This window comes from Alligator sinensis, unplaced genomic scaffold (assembly GCF_000455745.1).
Source record: "Alligator sinensis unplaced genomic scaffold, ASM45574v1 scaffold941_1, whole genome shotgun sequence".
NCBI classification, from domain to species: Eukaryota; Metazoa; Chordata; order Crocodylia; family Alligatoridae; genus Alligator; species Alligator sinensis.
In genome coordinates this window covers 1705242-1724212 of record NW_005842163.1, presented here as the reverse complement: position 1 = coordinate 1724212, position 18971 = coordinate 1705242, and the positions used below count along the sequence as shown (strand labels likewise).

General features: G+C 42.4%; 1 long non-coding RNA gene across 1 annotated transcript in view; it reads left to right on the top strand.

Annotated features, from left to right (window-relative positions):
- LOC112550612 overlaps positions 1 to 11428 on the top strand; it is a 157556-nt gene extending 146128 nt beyond the window's left edge. The window contains exon 4 of the long non-coding RNA XR_003094544.1: positions 11400 to 11428. This is a non-coding gene — a long non-coding RNA (uncharacterized LOC112550612). The remainder of the gene's footprint in view (positions 1 to 11399) is intronic.
- The last annotated feature ends 7543 nt before the right edge of the window (positions 11429 to 18971 follow it).

Below are 18971 nucleotides of genomic sequence, written 5' to 3'. Positions count from 1 at the left end.
TCCTTGGTGCCTGAGAGTGATACCAAGCTGGAGGAAAAATTAGTCCTCAATGTATTTCTTTCCCAATTCATTGTCGTTTTTAAGGATCCCAACATCAGTGTGGAACGGCAGTTGCTTTGCAGGCCTCATTAGAGGGAGCTGAGGGAACATTAATAGCAGACTATATTCAGTGCAAAGTTTCCCACCTACTATAAGAGACCAACCAGTTCCCATGTGTGCTGATGAAAGCTGCTTCTTTTGTTACTGAATAGTTGTTCCCTCAGTGTTAAGATAATTGCTGCTCATAGACTACTTTCAAATGCGTGGCCTGCTAAGCCCTCCAAATGCTGCTGTGCAGTCATGTTCTTTAGATATTTGGAGATCTGAATACTGTATGCAGTTACCATGCCTGTCCTGAATTTTTTTCAGGAATTAAATCGAATGAGCAAGGTAGTCTGGATAATTGCCCTCCTGCATGAAATTTCCCCCCTTCTCTTTGCTGTGCAGTATTGAAGACTGGGACAAAGCGTAAAAATTGTAGCTGGTGGGTAGTGCATGATATAAATAGAAATGGAGTTTAAAACTGTTTAAAATCACACCGGTGCTGAATTTTGCCTGAAATCTAGAAGCATGTCACTAAATCAGTTGACATCAGAGGGAAATATAAATGCCTGTGATTTTTAACTTTGCCAAGTTGGTAGGTATGCTGCTCTGTTACATTCTTTAAGGGCATTTTTATATACATTACTTGTCAAGTTGTCAGTCCCTGTAACAGATTAGCCCTTCAGAAAAAGTACGCACTGAGTTTCTCATAGACTTTTCCCATTGCATTGAGCGATGATTCTATATTAATGAAAAACTGAGCTCAATTTTATTTTGCATCACTTTTGAAGCACAGATATATGTTTCCTTATATACATACATAATATAATTTATATTCAAAATCCTAGTCGGATCTGAAATGACCTGTAGCAGCTATGACGCAGTCAGCACAAAGGATCAGATATATTAAGCCATCTATTATTCTTCTAGGATAACGTCCTTAGCTCAGGACGACTCTATGAACGCGCACAGTATTTGCATTGTGTAAAGGGCATGGCACATTTTTGGGCGTGCTTGTTCAAATGCTAGGATTCTGGCTACTAGTAAATACACACCTCTTTCTGTTTTGTCTCTTAAGACGACACAGTTGAAATGAATCGGTGTAGCTGTATATGCTAGCTTTCCTTTCACTGATAACATTTTAATTTATGGAGATTAGAATATATTTTGGTATACAGCTAACTAGAGCCTATCCTTGTCGCGATTATATTGTTAAAGTGTATTTCAATCATGGCTCTGTCAGATAGGACACTCAAGATATCTATCTGAGGACAGCCGAGTCTTTCACTTGTGGAATTTCATTATGCAGTTGCTACAGTGTCAGGCAGCCAGTCTTGTAAAACTCTTGTTTTTTGTTGACAGTTGGGGTTATACATCACAAAAAAGCGCTTCTGAATCTCTCTTACAGATCCCTAAAGGGATTTAGGGATTTATTTATGCCTGAAAGGGAAAACAGAAAACTTGCAATGAGTGGATAATATCTATCTGGTTACTTTTTTCCCATTAGATTTGCATCGATAAATCCTATCTTATAAAAAAGAAGAAGAAAACAATCACCATTTATAACTAGCAATAAGGGACTCAGTACTAACAGTAATGCAGTGCAGAAAAATGTCAGTCACATCAAAACCAATGATATCCTTAATTTTTCTCTGGGCATGTGAAGAGCGAGCTAGGTTGTAGCACAATAGTGAAAAGAAGTCTTTCACTGGCTTTGTGCAGCAGGAAAGAAAGCTTGCAACAACCACCCCAAAAATAAAAGTTATAAATATCTTACTTTCCTTCACCTGCATTTTGCATGGACACCTAACGATGGATGTGGCCAGGAGAAGTTAGACATCAGCACATTCCAGGATAAACTGAATTAGTGAGCTACTCTGTTATGAAATGACATGGCAACACACATCTTGGGGTATGTTCCAGTGTTGTTCTAATATGTTAAAATTTTGAGAGGGAATTTTAAAGCCCTCCCCAAAAAAAGAGGAAAAAAAGAAGAACGATGTCATCTCTAGGATAATTCAGCTTGACAGCTCCAGAAGGAAATGTCTCAGTAGAAAGATCCTCTGACCTGCTCATCAGAAACCTACCGCCTGGTAAACAGCAATTGACACGGGACCTTCCTCGTCATGCCTTATGTCCTATGGCCATCCTTTATTGCTTTTTTGAATGGCAGAGTCTCTTGCAAATCCAGTTACAGTTAAATAAAGAGTCACCTTGGTGCTTCGTGGAAAGCTTTGGAAAAAGGTTTTGCTTAAAGATAATTCTGCTCACATTTATCTATGGCTCTTTCTCAGGCAAGCCTTCCTGGAGTATAGACGGGGGTTAGACCTGCTCATTTCACAAGGAGAGAGGACCCCCTGTGTCTTCAGCTCTTTCTCCACTTTGTATCAACCCTGACTGTTGAAAAGATGGGCTTAAAAATCACGAGTTGTTAAATGAATTACGGCTCCCTGTTTGCCTTTAGTTATTTAGCCCATTAAGGGGCTCGTAGTTTCAAGCCTTCCTTCCCAGCATATCAAGTAGAACCTTTTATTTGAAATGAAAGCTGAAATTTGCATGTAGTCACATGACTCTCAGAGTTGGGGCTTCAAGTCAAGCATCAAATATTGCAGGTCTGGAGATTAAAACAAAAGACTGCCTTGCTGCTTGCTGATCTGTCGCCACGCTATAATCACCGGCCAAGATCACTGCCTGCCCCTCAGACTTGTTTTTAGTCTGTCTCCGATTTTCCTCCTACCCTTCCCTCTTCTTTGATCAAATCTCACTTCTAAATTGAATGCCATTCAGAGTGGTTGTGCAACTTTTAAGGTCAGATCAAGCGAGGGATTATTGCTGAAAGTTTGTCTGCTTTCACTTTTACTAGCTTTCGCCAAAACGTGGTGTCTGCTTGTTTATTATTAAATATTCATGTTAGTCATGCCTAAAGTCCTGCGATGAGGCTCAGGAGCCCACTGTGCAATGTGCTGTATATAGAGTAAGCAACAGCCCCCTCACTGCTCGGTCCTCAAAAACTTCCAAATTAAATAGAGGAGAAGGACAAAGGGTGTGCAAAAGCAGGCAGAGTGATGGGTATCTTGGTATGTAGTGTAATGGTTGGCAAATGCCATCATACTTGATATTGTGGTTGTGTTTCTTTGATTTGTGTTGGGTTTTGTTGTTTATTGTATGTATGATGGGGTAGACAGGATGAGGGTGGAGTGTAGCAGAAGAGAAGAGTTTATGGGAGCTGAAGAATAAGACAGGGAAGAGGGACACTGAGAAGGCAAGAAGGTAAGAGAAATGAGCCATGGAGAGGGGTAGGGGAATGGAGCTTGAGGGCACCAATAAACAGAAGTGCAGCAGAGTTGGATGACACCTTATTTCACAGCATTTGACCTTGGATCAGCTCCCCTGTCTTCTGCCAAATGTAAAGGAGTGCTGCTTTGTCCCTGAGAGCTGCTCCTTCTTCCAGTCTTTGGGGCTTGCATGAATAACGGATGTGCTGTCTTCCCAGGTTGGACGCATGGTTCCCCCTGCTTGGTCCTGATACATGGGGGATGAATAATTTAACTAGAACTATTGAGAAAAAATATTTGTTAATTATTTACAATATTTGCATTTAAATTTCCTGTGAGCCAGACAGCCTTGGGGAAAAGCTGGTCTGTGGGCACTGTGGGCATCTCCTAGAACTCCATTCAACTCATAAATCTCCATTCGGCATCTCAGCAGCAAGTAGCTCAGGCATACTTAAGACCAAACCCTGGCTTTTGATAAGAGCACAGAGCTCTGTTTCCTTCGGTGAATGCTACCTTGGCTAATGCTGTGTTCACCGTGCTAAAGCTGAAGGGTTATGTTCCATAGTTGTCTTCACTTCCGGGGCAGTCTCGGCACAAACAGTACAATGTTACAGGGTTGTTTGAATTTCCAGGCACTGTCTCCAAACTGAATATAAAAAGAATAAATTAAGTTGCATGTTTGAGCCTGGTGGCTGATTTTTGGCAGTAAAAAGGGCTGAAGTTTGTTTTGGTTGTTTTGTTTTTGGTGGGGCACTTGCTAAAATAAAGGTCAGTGTTTGCCTTGGCAAAAAGTGCATTTCAACAGAGTGGAAAATTCATACAGGCTGGAGGTGGGACAGACGAGCAGTTCATCCTTTGCTACAGGGTCAAGACATGCTCTTTTCTTTCTGGTTTTACAAACAGGGGGATGTTTACTGCACATCACTACCATGCTGCCTGGCTGCTGTGCTGCTTCATCATCACTGCTCATGTTATCTATGCTAGTTAGATTAGAGCTAGCTTAGAGAGGCCTAGCTACACTAGTTGCACCATCAAATTGATGGTGCATCTTCTGTGGCTAGGGACAGAAGTTACACCTAAACCAGTTTAAGCAATCAGAAACTGATTTAAACCTGTAACAGAGCAGAAGCTCAGTTTCAAAATGGCTGAAACTGGTTTTAGATAAACCTGGCTGAATGTAGTAGCAGACTTTAACTGATTTGGATTAAATCTGTTTATGAATGTTCTGTCCCAGACCCCTTCCTGGTTCAAATTAGATCACAGTCCCCCAGCATCCCAGCATGCTTTGCAGCCCTGGCCTGGTCTGTGTTGTCTCCTCTAGAGATCAGGGCAGGCCCCACCCCTTGTCCCTAGCTGGAGCAGTGAGGGCTGGCTGACAAAGGGTGGGCAGCAGGGGGACAAGCCCGGCTGGGGGTACGGCCCAATATGTGAGTGGGAGATTGCCCCCAGCAAGCAAACCTTGACTGGGGTCTGGGGCTGGGGAGTGGGGTTAAACACCCCCTCCTCCACTCAAACTTAGTGCTGGCTGCACCTGTGGACTACTAATCCCAGAGGCACGTGGAAGCAGGAAGAGGAAGTGATGAGCAACCCTGCAGAGTTCTGCTGCTGTGAGTCTGGACTGCAAATCCCAGAGACCTTGGGGGCAGCAGGAAGAGAGCCAGAGACACACAGCCCATTATGGCTTTGTGCTGAAGAGCCATGCTCTGGTGCTCCCCCCCACTCCCCCGGCTTCTGGCTTGAGCCACTGCAGGCATGTGGCTGCATTTCCTGAATCACAAGCAAACATCTGTTCATTTCTGTTTCAATTTAATCTTTGCAGTTTAGGCTAACCTGCAAAGACGGAATTAATTCAGCCTTTGGTTTTTGACTGCCTATACTTAGCACCAGTCCATGTGAAAGGTGCCAGGGTAGCAGCTGAGGACAATCACAAAGTGCGAATCGTTAGCTTGCCACATGTAAACCTTATTCAGTATGTCTGTTGTACACCCAGCACTAAAGGGGCAGTGAGGTAGAAGCACAGTGAAGAGTCACATGGAGTTAAAACTATTCTTTTGGCAAAGCAGCCTCTCTAGCAGCTTCTCATAGCCAAATCTATGACTCCTTCCAGCAACTCAAGTGATACTTCCTGAGTGTTACATAGTGCAAAATGTTTTGGTAGCTTTAGCCTTGTCCTCTTTGGTAGCTTGGCCTCTTCTGGACTGATCTAGGCAGAAGGGAATCAGCCCAGTTGTTTGCTGAGAATGAGAGTTATAAAGGGAGGCTAAGGCTGGAACTTCTGTTGCGGAAGAAAATGCAGGGATGTCTTTAAGAGCCATTACATATGCAGGGAGATATGGATTGAGAGTTCCCTTGTTTATTTTTCTGGTTGTGGAATGATTAAGCTTCATGGATGCACTGACATGAAGGGAGACAATTGCATCACTTTGAAATCCCTGCAGAACTGTACAATTACTTTGAGAATATGCCTAAGTAGAGATTTTAGCAGGGTAGTTTAGAGTGTGGTTATGCTAAGAAAAGTGACTCTAAATATTACATCTTAGTGTCTCATATTTATGCTCTCTCCATCAATAACTTCCACATCAAATGGAATCTGTTTTATGAGTCAGAACAAGATTTCCCTTACTGCCAGCTTTGCAACTGCAACCTGGTATCCAAGAAATCAAGCTGTGTGCTTTCTGCTCCATCTATCATTGCCAGCCATCACCAACAGGAAAGATTCAGAATGGGAACTTAACTGGCAATTAGGCTGAAGACACACAAGACAGGATAGAATACATCTTGCTCTGGCTGCAGGTACATTGACTCGGTGATGCTGACGGTAGGAAAAAATTACTTGTGTCAGTAAGTTAAGCAGATGTCTCTGTAACTTGGACACATGGGGCTTGATTGTATTCTTTCTTGGGCAGAAGTATATAACTTGAAAAATATTGCTTGCAATAAGGGTTGCAGGACTTGCTTTATTATACAGTTTTTTATCATTTGGCCCACAGACTTTTGTCCCAACTCTGGCTGCAATGGGAGACCTTCCTATGGTGGCAACCAAGAGCCTGGGCAAGATCCATGGCATTGGAGCCCAAGCAATACCATAGCTTATTCCTCCAGTGGCTGTCAAGCACCCAGGCTCTGTGCTGAAGCCCCAGAAGCACTGTGGGAACAAGCCTGGCCCTGCAGCTTCCTGCAGAGGTAGACAAGTACCCATGATGCCAGGCTTCTTCCTGTGGTGCTGTTGGGGTCCAGTGCTGCAGCTCTGGTCTGGGCACGTGGCTGCTGCTGTGGGAAGAAGCTTCAATGCTTCTGGGGCTCCAGCACTGCTGCTTTTGCTGGATTGACTGCCAAGCACCTGGGGAAAAGCATCAGCACTGGAGCCCCAGTAGCACTGCAGGAGGAAGCGCTGCAGGTTGGCTTGTTCCCACAACAGCAACCAAGCACCTGGGATGCCAGGCCTTTTCCCACATGGCTGTCCTCTGGACTCTCTAAAGCTTCTCCACATCTCTTCCAAAGTACAGAGCCCAGAACTGGATGCAGTATTCCAGCTGTGACCTCACCAAGGCCAAGTAAAGTGAGAGGATGACTTCCTGGGTCTTGCTTGAGCTGCATTGGTAGATGCAAGCCAGGGTTTTGTTTGCTTTGCCAGCTGCAGCATTGCACTGGTGGCTCATGTTCATCTTGTGGTCAATCATGACCCCCGAGCCTCTTTCGGTCATGGTGCTAGTGACTGTAGCACCACAGAGCCTATACGTATGACGTGGATTTTTTTGCCCCGAGGTGGAGCACTTTGCAATTCTCCATATTGAATGCCATCAGGTTGCGATCTGCCCATCTTGTGAGCCATCTAGGTCAGCCTGAATCACCAGCCTATCCTCTAGTGTGACCACGCTTCTCCATAATTTGGTGCCATCAGGGAATTTAGCCAGTCTACTTCTGATACCTGACTACAGATAGTTTATAAATATATTAATTTGTACTGGTCCAAATACAGAGCCCTAGGGGGCACTGCTGGTCACCATGCACCATGTTGACATGGTTCCATCAACTATCACTCTCTGGGTCCAACCATAGAGCCAGTTCCCCAGCCCTCAAGACTGTAAAGATGCTGAGGTTGCAGTTCCCCAGTTTAACCATGAGGACTTCATGAGAGACCAAGTCAAAGGCTTTTTTGAAGTCCAAATAAATGATATCAACCTCTTCTCCTTTGTCCAGGTAATGCATCACTTGGTCATAGAAGGACATGAGGTGGGTCAGGCAGGTGGGTCAGTGAATCCATGTTGACTATCTTTCAGAATGTGGCATTCTGTTAGCCTTTTGTTAGTGGTTTCTTTGATGATTTTTTCCTAATAACTTACCAGGGATTGAGGTCAGACTGATTGGCCTGTAGTTCCCTGGATCTTCCCTCCTCCCTTTCTTGAAGATAGGCACCACATTGGCCCTCTTCCAAACTTCAGGAACCTCTCAAATATCCTCGCCATTGGCCGTGCTATGATGTCAGCCAGTTCCTTCAGCACTCTTGGATGCCTTCCATCCAGGTCAGCTGATTTATGGGGGTCCAGCCTCTCAAGGTGTTCCCTCACGAGATCTTCACCAGCGCTGGGCATGTGTTCGCCCATATCCTGGCAATTCTGCATCTTGTTTGGCAGGGTGATTCCCTTAAGCTGGTGGAAGACCAACGCAAAGTAATTATTAAGGAAGCTGGGGAAGCAGAGGGAGACAAGGCTGAAAGGCGCCCAGAAATTCTAGACATGCAGCTATTTTTTTTAAGTAGTAAATGAAAGCCAATGTAAAGATGAACATTCATCAAATCAACAGATTCCCACTTTGTGCAGATTAATGGGTACAATCAAAACCCACAGAGTGCAGAGCTCTGCAATAATTATACAACATTATTTTTCTCATCATAAGTCATACTGTGAATGGTATTTTGGCCCGTACAGCATAATGGAAAAACACCAAGTACATGCTACCCCTCTAGAATAAAAAAAATTGCTCATCCAGAGTTAATGTGGTAATATCTTCTTAACACTGAATACATTTTCAATACTCATCACTGATATATTTTTTAATAATGCCATTGCCAAGTAGGCTTCAATAATGCTGCATATAATTTGGGAATCCAATTATTGACAAAACTGGAAATAAACTACCATTTAAGAAATCAACAGTGGTTAATACAATTCCTCAGAAGGAGTCCTCATTTCACAGCAGGTAAAATATAATAAGCATGAAGGTAGTCTTTAAGAATGAGGATTAAGCACAAAAAAGAAAAAAAAATAGCTCATGCAGAAAGTGGAGGGTTATTTTGTGCATAAGGCTCTGCTGCCCTGGCTCAGATATAGATGGTAATCCCTTTGCTAATATATGGTAGCTCTATTTAGTTGTCTGTTTCTTGAGCCTTTCTTTTACCATCTCCTTTCTTTTTTAAATCTCTCTCCTTTGGCAGACTTTTTCTAATATTTATGAAAATCTTTTCTGCCATCATGGCTGAGCCTTCTCGAGTTCTGTTTATCTTTCCTCTAGTAGCAAAGCCTATTTAGTGAGTTTATTAATTACCATGATAGGTTCATTGAAGTGAGCACCTCATTTACGCGAACCTCCTGGGGATTCTAGCAAATATACACATACTCATTAGACAGAATGTTTTCCACTCGTATATCAGCATTTTGATAACAAACACTTTATGATGTCATGGTGGAGGGTGCAAATTAAAAGCCAGAATTGAGCTGAGGCCAAGATTTTCTGTGGGAGTCAATATGACAATATGACTGTTATGGGTCATCAAACATCCATGAAAATAATTCACCATGTTGCACCTTTGTCCCATTTAAAGAAATCCTCCTCCTCTCTTTGCAGAATTCACATTGCTTGTTAATATCTTGTATCTCATTTGTCTGGTGCAAGTCAAAATGTATGGCATGCAGTACAGAATATGGCTCCCCATTTCTTCACTCAGCAATAAGGGAATGATAATAGTAGCTGAATTGGCTCAACACTGATTGCTCTGCGTTTAACCCAACATATTGCAGAAGATTCAAAATTCAAACAAAACTAATTAATAGTATGGTCTAAGGCTAGTTTTAAAGTTCTAATTAACTTGGTATGTAGTGTTTGTCTAGTCTATTATATATTTTAAAAAGTTGGATGTAGTGGGGAAAAATTTTGCAAAAGAAAAGACAAATTCTGATCCAAGGATGAATAATGACTTACAGCTGAAATTTCGAAGCACCTAGCAAGCGTTCTGCACACCTCTGTTATGTCCATTTTAGATCATCTGAGATGCAGATAGTCAAGTGGTTTGCTCTACATTACACCACAAATTCTCAGGAGTGCCAGGAGTAGAATCTGGAGGTCAGACTTTTCTCTTGCTATTGGAAACTGTATGTAATACTATTAGGAAATTGCTGAACACTGTGGTTAGTCCTTACCTTCAAAGAGAACAATCTCAGAAGAGGTAGGGATTTTTTTTTTGGTAAGGATTTTTTTTTTCCATTGGTCAAGTTGTCAGGGTCATGCTTTCTTATTTTAATTACTAGAGGAGCTCTAGAGATGAACCCTGAATCATACTCAGCAGAACAGAAACCTATCGTAATGGTTTATAGACATGGTATTGTTAATAGGCAAGGTATCAACATGAATTAATTCCTTATTCAACCATTAGTAGATAGAAAACAAGAACATCTCCTAAAACAGCTCAGTAATTGGAGACTGTCAAAATATATCCTCTCTTATTTTAAGTGGAGACAGGAAACCCGCACTGACTAACTAACTTTGAAGGCACTTAAGCCTACATTTATTTATTCTGAAATATGCTTCCTGCTTAGTTAGTCTGTCTAATTTATTTGGGCCTATACTTCCCCCCTTAGTCTTTAACTTGAGTGTGATTCCTGTGACTACATATCATTCCAGTTTATATTTTTCTGTACATACATATAGGAAGAAACCCATCCCTTTCCTTGAAGACCTTCCAGTCTGAGGCATTCTTCCTTTCAACATTTACATGAATTGAAGATTTTCTGCACAGATATAGGCACCTGAGGGAAAGATCATGGCATTTACAGAAAATACATAGGGAGGGATGGAAGGGGAAGCAGTATAACATGCAGGCAATGGATCTCAATGGCTATTTGGCTCAGGTTACCATTATCATCCCAGAACTAGATCCATAAGATAGTAAGGCATCTAATTCCCATTGAAATCTGAATTTTTTTTATCTGGTCCTAGGGCCTGATTTTATTCTACTTTCTACAGGCATAAGTGGATTTAGGTACCTAAGTGATTCAGTTCCACCGCGCTTGAGTCCCTGAAAAACAATTAGTTCAAAAAGTGTGTGCGCGTGTGTCTGTGTGCATGTGTTGAGGCGGGGGGTACTCCTCTTCTTTGCTGTGTTTTTTGTGACTCAACCTGAAGGGTATGGTGATGGTGTATTACAAAAAAATAGATGCATTGATGGATTTTCAGGATATGAAGAGGGGGGAATAGCATTATCCTTTGGTACTTTGAGTCCATTTAGATGTCTAATACAATATAACCTCATAAATCCAGCATCCTTGGGACCTAACACCTGCCGGCAACTTGAAAATTCTGGATTTTTGAAACATGAGGAAAGTGCATAGCCTGGCGCTGCCCGGCCGCTCGTCCACCACCCTGCGTTGGTGCTTTGTATGTGGCCGCCGCTACTCCCCTCCACCCCTCCCCACTCCGCGACCAGCCACCGGGTACACTGGTCAAAAAAGGTTGAAAGCCCCTAAGGTAGTGTATTTTTAAAAAGTGCCAGATTTTTGAGAATTCTGGAGTTTTGAAAACCGAATTTATAAGGCTATACTGTACGTGGAATAGAATCTGGCCACTGCTGACTAGGGTGCTGACTGGCACGCAGCAGTTGCCTGGTGTGTTTTTAATGGCTGTATATACTTTCCTTAATCCCTCCTGCTAGCCATTGTTAGTCCCTGTGAGCACTGACTAGTTAATGCTCATAAATCCTGCAAAACTAATTGTTGGTTTATTCCTAGTATTTTACCTGTGTTTGATATCACCATTTGTTCTTCATTTTAGGTTGCCTGCTCTTTGCTTTAACACAGGAGACCTTTTGTTGGCAAAGCAAGCCTTTTCCAATTTTACCTGGCTGAAAACTAGGACAGAATTGCATGCTACTCTGCATAAGCTTCCTATTTGTCTGAAAACAGAGCTAATGTAATCAGGACAGCATAACAATGCACCATTTTATGTAAATATATGTATGCATGTATGTATATATGTAAATCCAAGTCTAACTATTCCTTTTATTTGTACAGGGTAATTTCAATTTCATAAAAGGTTTATTGCTATGAAATGAGAATTCTGCTCTCATTCATCTCTACAATTAAGATTCTTGTTGTGCCAGCAGTGGGGTTTTTTTTTTTTTTCTTTTAACTGTTTTTTAGGATGGTGGCCAGGATTTAAATAATTTGTACTTTATTTTTAATATGGTCAAGTACTTGTGGAGGGAACTGTTCAGTATTCTTTTATTTTTTGTGTTTTTCTTCTTTTACTCTCTTTTCTCATCTATTTTTAACTTGAAAATAGGACTCTGTATTTTTAAAGAAGAATTTTTATATTGGGAAAGAATGCAAATTTACAAGATCTAAACATACATGCATTTATATTCTGCACATTTTTCATAAAGTAGGGGATCATAGATCATCCTTCAACCCTCTCATGCTGTCCTAATGCTCAATTTGTTGGATCATAACAAATTTAATCCTAAATCGATCACAGGTTGTGACTTCATTGTAACATGAACCAAGAGAAAAATGGCCTGTGGGCGCATCTGTATGTGAAATTAATGTGATGCAGTAAACTGTGGCACGTCACGTTGGTGTTCCTTGCTCCTGGCCATCGCATTTACACTTGTGTCCAGGACCACAGCACATTGAGCCAGGTTGGAGCAGCCCTGGCTGGCAGGAGGTCTGGGGCGGGGGCAGGGGGGTCAACCTGCCAGCCCGGGGCTGCTTCGACTTGGCACAACGTACTGTGGAGGGGCTGGCTGGGACACAAGGGTGCTCCAGTGAGGGGCGAGCCAGCAGGCAGCCCGCACACTGAAGCACCCTCGTGCCCTAGCCAGCCCATGTCAGCATCTACATATGCACTGCTGCGCACTAAAGAATGCCATCATAGGATAGTACTTGTGTCTACAAGTACTAACCTATGGTGGAGTTGATTAGTTTACTGCGGCCTAATAGGGCTGAATACATAGACAGTCAGGTTTTACTGCAGAACTAACTAGGCAACTCCACAGTAAATGTTTCATGTAGATGTGACCTGTGAGATCAAAAGGCTCCTATTGATCATCATGACTAAGACAACACTGCAAAATACAGTGTCTGCATGATCAAGCCTTAGAAGAGGAGGTAATAGACCCAGTGGATAGAGGACATACGGGGGTTAAGAGACCTGGTTTCTATTCGTAGTTCAACCACTAACCACCTTTGTGACCTTGGACAACAGTTTTCCTTCCTCTCTCTGGGGGCATGCAGATGTTACACTTAGATTGACCTAGCTAGGGTTGGGTCAGTCTAAGTGCCGATCTGTACAGATGTTTGGGGAGCTTAGATTGGGCAAAAAATGGCTGAGCTGATCTAACTTAGCCCATCTCAGTAGGTGGACTAGGTTAGATCAGGAATGGGTTAGCCCTAAATACCAAATGTGTGTACACGTTAGGAACGCAACCCTGGGGCTGGGAAAGCCCAGACTCTCACCCTAGATCCGAGGCTACACTTTTCCTATCAGCCCCCCAACCAAGCTATTTTTAGTCCTGTGACCCCTCCCCACTGGCACTCCCCCACAGACCTGATGATCCTCCCTGAAGACCTGCAAGCCCTGACCATGGACCCACTAGTTCCCTGGATCCTGCCCACCCTTTTCCTCCATCGCATCTTCCATAGATCAGGTTCCCAGTGTGGCTCCCATCATTGGCAAATGTGTGCTCATGCCAGGCCCAATCTATGCTTATGTGGCTTAAAGTAAGTTGCCTGATTGTAGACTGGGTATGGCAAATATGCATATACCCTCTGTCACAGCTTCCTGATCTGTGAAATCGGGACTGTATTACTTTACTTCTTTATAAAGTATTTTGAGAGCTAGTGTTGAAATTGTTAGATATAAGCTGGGTGATAGTATTAGTATTATTATTACAATTGCTGATCCACTCCCATTCTTTATATTATGAATAGATCTGAGTTATGGCATCTTGGTGGGTTGTCACGGAAGTTATGCACAAATTGAGGAATATTACCTGAGAGATGAACCCTGATTTAGTTTGCTTGCAATTTTCTTTCAAAGTCAGGCATTAAGTATATCAAAGCAGGGTTTTCTGAAAAAGCTTATGCCTGACTGTAATTCCATCACATGGATGCATCTTACTGGGCCATTCTTATTCTATGCCAGTATGTATGAGTTCAGAAGTCTTTTCAAACTTTTCCATAGCTATGTCTCCCCTAAAAGTCTGTACTTTCATATTTTGTATGTGCAAGTGCCATTCACTTTGGTACTCTCTTGCGTTTCAGAGTAGCAGACCAGACAGTTGGCGTACTATGGCAGCTCTGTTGTAGCACGAAGCCACCCTAGATCTGGTTTACACAGCATAATTAAGAATGTCCTATGGAATAGCATACCCTGGGATATATTGAGCCACTGTTGTGTCTCTCTACATCATCTGTTCCTAGCTGCTGAGCAAAACGGTATGTCTGGGGAATAAAGGAAAATGGGTGGGCCTCCCTACACTCCGTCATAACTTTTCAAAGGGCAAAGGAACCAGTTGTTCAGAGAAGCTTCTGGACTGTTCAAGAGGTATTGACAAATGGTTTGAGGTCTAGTTGGCAGCTGGTATCAAGTGGAGTGTTTTGTTCAATATCTGCATTAATGCTCTGGAAGATGGGATGGAGTGCACCCTAAGCAAGTTTGCAGATGACACTAAGCTGTGGGGAGTAGTAGATATGCTGGAGGGTAGGGCTAGGACTCGGAGTGACCTAGACAAATTAGAGGATTGGGCCAAAAGAAATCGCATGAGGTTCAATAAGGACAAGTGAAAAAAGTCCTGCATTTAGGACAGAAGAATCCCATGCAACACTAAAGGCTTGGAACCAACTGGCTAAGCACCAGCTCTGCAGAAAAGGACCTAGGGGTTACAGTGGTCAATAAGCTGGATACGAGTCAGCGGTGTGCCCTTGTTGCTGAGAAGACTAACGGCATACTTGGCTGCATTAGTAGGAGCATTGCCAGCAGACCAAAAAAGTAATTATTCCCCTCTATTCAGCACTGGTGAGGCCATATCTGGAGTACTGTGTCCAGTTTTGGGCCCCCCACTACAGAAGGGCAAGTTGGAAAGAGTCCAGCAGATGGAAATGAAAATGGTGAGGGGGCTGGCGCACATGACTTCTGAAGAGAGGCTGAAGGAACTCGGCTTATTTAGTTTGCAGAAGAGAAGGCTGAGGTGGGATTTAGTAGCAGCAATTAATTACGTGAAAGGTGGATCCAAAGAGGATGGAGCTGGACTGTTCTCAGTGGGGGCAGATGACAGAACAAGGAGCAATGGCCTTAAGTTGCAGCAAAGGAAGTTTAGGTTGGGTATTAGGAAAACAAACCTTCTCAGGAGGGTGGTGAAGCACTGGAACAGGTTACCTGGAGAGGTGGTGGGCTCTCCGTCCTTGGAAGTTTTTAAGGTCCAGTTTGACAAAGCCCTGGCTGGGATGATCTAGTTGGAGATGGGCCTGCTTTGAGCAGGGAGTTGGACTTGATGACCTCCTGATGTCCCTTCCAGCCCTAATATTTTATGATTCTGTACTCCACTTGGAGGCTGGCTGACACTAAAACCTTTTTTATTATTCCTTGGCTCAGTTTCTGCTTCCCTGCCTCCTGGACGTCAGCAGAACTTAGGGATGAACAAAGAATGATGGGTTTGGAGCCTCAGATAACCAAGATTTTTCTTTTTATGTCAACTCTGGACAAAACTGGAAGATTTTAGTTGCAAGAAGACTAGGCTGATTTTAATAAAGTAAAATCTAAAAACTTAGAAATTCAGTGGTCATGATAAGGCTTTAATTGGGTGTTTTGAACTAGAAGTGTGATTTTTGGAATCATGGACTAGCTAGCACACATCCACGGTACTCTGATTTCCAACAGCTGTCTAATGAGACTTTCTGTAAGGTTCTTCGTTAAGACTAGGCCATAATGAGCATGATGGCACTCTCTCAACCTTGAAAACTAACCCCTTTTCATGATTTATTTAAAATTGTTCTTAATACTTTTGCAAGCATAATTAGCTTTAGAAAACAACACTTGTTTCTAATGAAAATGAATTTCTTCATTTAAAAGATGTCTCTTATCTTTGGAGTTTTTGGCCCTATTTTCAGACAAGAAGGCTTAAATACATAATCATTTGCTTCATATTGGCTGATAACACTGTCTTTCATATATTTATTTATTTTTTAGTCTCTTTGGTCAGTTATTTATCAATAGAATATAATCTATATTTTAACGGTGTTTTCCGAAATGCCTGACCCATACTTGACAACCATTTTCTTTTGTATGATTGGTGATTATGAAGTAATATAGCTTGCTTGATTATTATGAAATAAAAAATGATTGGGACCAGAGATGTTGATCTTATCAGATGTGGTTTTATTTCAGAGATGCTTCTTGGAAAGCTTTACAATGGGCTTTGGGTCTTATAAAATAGTTCTACGACAAGATTTTCCAGATAAAGGCAGAGTTAGCGGGATGTTCATTGCACAGAGAGAAATATCTGGTTTTCTGAAAGCTAATTGGATCTTGAGACCATTTTTGCTGGCCCATTAGGTGTGTAATGGGGTGGGCTGCTCTTTAACGGCCAAGTGTTCGGGTGCTGGACTGACCACTTCAGCGATCAGACCTACCAGGTTGGGGCAGGGAGCACTGGTTGCTGTAAACCAGTTGGGGGAGAAGCTGTTGGGGAGAAATTGCTGCAAGGCTTTCTGTAACTATCTAAGAGAGGTATGAAGGGAAGGCCATACTGCTTTTTTCCCCTCCTGACCAAAACCTTGTTGTGTTACTTTGCCAAGTTTTGTGTTTTCCGGCATTAGATGTTTCCTAGGGTGGAAAGGAAGTCCACCACCTGTAACCAGTAACTGGCCAAGAAAGTGCCACATGGGTCATGCATCCCTAAAATTAGCTTGCTCAGGCCAACTACTCTGCCAGCTTTAAACTTTAGGGGCACCCTGCAGTTTTCTTTCCTTTCCTGTCTGCAGTTATTTCCTCTAAAAATTAAATCCCCATTCCTCCAAAAGTCTTTTTTAGTTTTGGTTTGAATTTTGAGTGCTGTGTTAGCCTTTTTTTTTTTTTTTAAACTCCAAGGTGGCCCACCTTTCTTTGGAAATGGGATCCATTTCTCCTGAAGTAAAGACCGGCAGTGGTTTCTCAGCTGAAACCACAGCAGGTCTTGCTCAATGTTACAGAAGAAGTGGCTGCCATTTGATTGAACTACTACAGACCATCCAAAGGGTAGTGCCTCAAAGGACTCTTGTCTTCCTAAAGCAATCAGGACTCCTGCTAGAGGTGATTTCTTTTATTAGACCAACTAGCTTTTTGCAAAAAAACCCTTTAATTGCAATTTTTCAGGCACAAACATCCTTCAGTGGGCATCAGAGAAAAGATTGTAGGAGTTCTCCTGGGTAGAAATGAAAGCTCATATTTCATAGGAGAGTTGAAGGTGTGGTAAAATCTCCTGTTTGAAATATAGTTCCATCTATTTACTCCTCTGTGAAACATGAAACCCCATAACCAGAAGGAAATATGAACACATCCTGCTGACCACCTAACAACTTAGAGGTAAACTTTTTTCTGAGCCTAATCTGCATATAAAATGAACTTTTCCAAATGGGAGATTTTACCACACCTTCAACTCTCCTATGAAATATGAGCTTTCATTTCTACCCAGGAAAACTCTTACAATTTTTCCTCTGATGCCTGATGAAGGGTGTTTGTGCTCAAAAGCTTGCAGTTAAAGAGATCTTTTTTTGCAAAAAACTAGTTGGTCTAATAAAAGACAGCACCTCTACCATGAGTCTTGGTTGTTTTTTCCTCTCGACCAATATGGCTACAACCTGGATACTGGACTCTTGTCTTCCTACATATTCCTGTCCATCCCTCTCTTCCCTTTTCCCACCCCTCCACCCACAAACTCCTGGAAGAGCCAAGGTGCAGATTTAGAAAAAATGTATGCATCCATGTAAGGCAACATGGGCATTAAAATGTCTCCTTTCATTCATCTGAAGCCTTTTCCCTTTTGGGAGCAAGCTCTTAGTTTATTTTTTTCCCCCAGCATTGGGTAGATTGAGGGATGAATGCTGAAGAGGGGGTTAGGTTTGTCAGAAGCAGCATGTGTCATGTCATACTGGGGCATATTCAGCAAATATGCTGGAAAAGCAAGTGAACAAATGGCACAAGCACGCTTACGCAGGAGCCTTTTGCAAAGTGTCTTGAGCAATTTCCTTCTTGGTAGAAAAGTGCATGCGTCTTTACAGCAGGATGATTTCCTTGCTGATGCCCTGTTGTTTTGGCTTTGGCACTCCCTAGGAGGGTCATACATGCAGTTGTAATGAAAAGCAAGCAGGAGAAGGAGAAATGTTCAGGCAATATTAGTCTCGCTTCTACTAGCCAGTGGTGTTACAAAGCAGATTAATGAGGAAATGCCCATCAGCAGTATAGCAGTTCAGGGGTTTTTTCTTTTACACTTACACTTCCAACACCTGCTGAGCTATTTACACTTGCTGCTCCAGCGCTGTTAGCTGAGAGAATGAGCAAGAGAGAAAGGGTAAGGAGAAAGGAAGAGGGAAGATAAGCACATGGTAAGGTTGGGGGGTTGCCTTCTCTACTTACAGGCAGGAAAGCAAAGCCTGACTGCACAGATTAAAGGAGGGAAGGTGGCTTAAAGAAAAAAAAAATAGTGGCTGAGCCGTTACACTGTCAGGGAGGAAAGGAGAAAATTAAATGGGCAAAGGCGGGTTAGTTTTGATAACTGCTGAGGCCAACTTCAGTGTCTGTTCCTGAACCACCTGTGGAAACAAATTTATTAATAACTGATAGGTGTTGTGGTCCATTTCCTGTGGGCGAAACTGGACTTGATGAAAGATGATCAGAAAGAATACAATTACTGCCAAGTCTCTGCTGTTTTTTTGTCCATATATTCCTAGCAAACACATGAAACTGCTTATTTCATGCATAGTTATGGCCCTGCAACAATGGTGCCATCCTGTACTACCTATCCATGTGGCCTTTATTTCTAGATCTTTGTATTTACTGCCTAGTAATTTAATTCCCTAAGAAGGTGCCTACCATAATTTGGGTACTTCAGTTTTATGCAAGAGGCAAGGATTTTCATAGGTGATATCTTTTTTTGGACCAACTCTATAGATGGGATAAACTTAGACAAGTTTTCAAATGCAAGATATTCTTCTTCAGGTCACCTAAGTCTGCAGTTGGTCCTATAGAAGATGTCACCCACACAAATCCTTATTTGTATATTTCCTGAACCATCATGGTTACAACGTCATTCCGCTGTGTTACATCGATTTGCGTTTTCCAACTGCAAAATTTCTTGCATTTAAGAAAGAC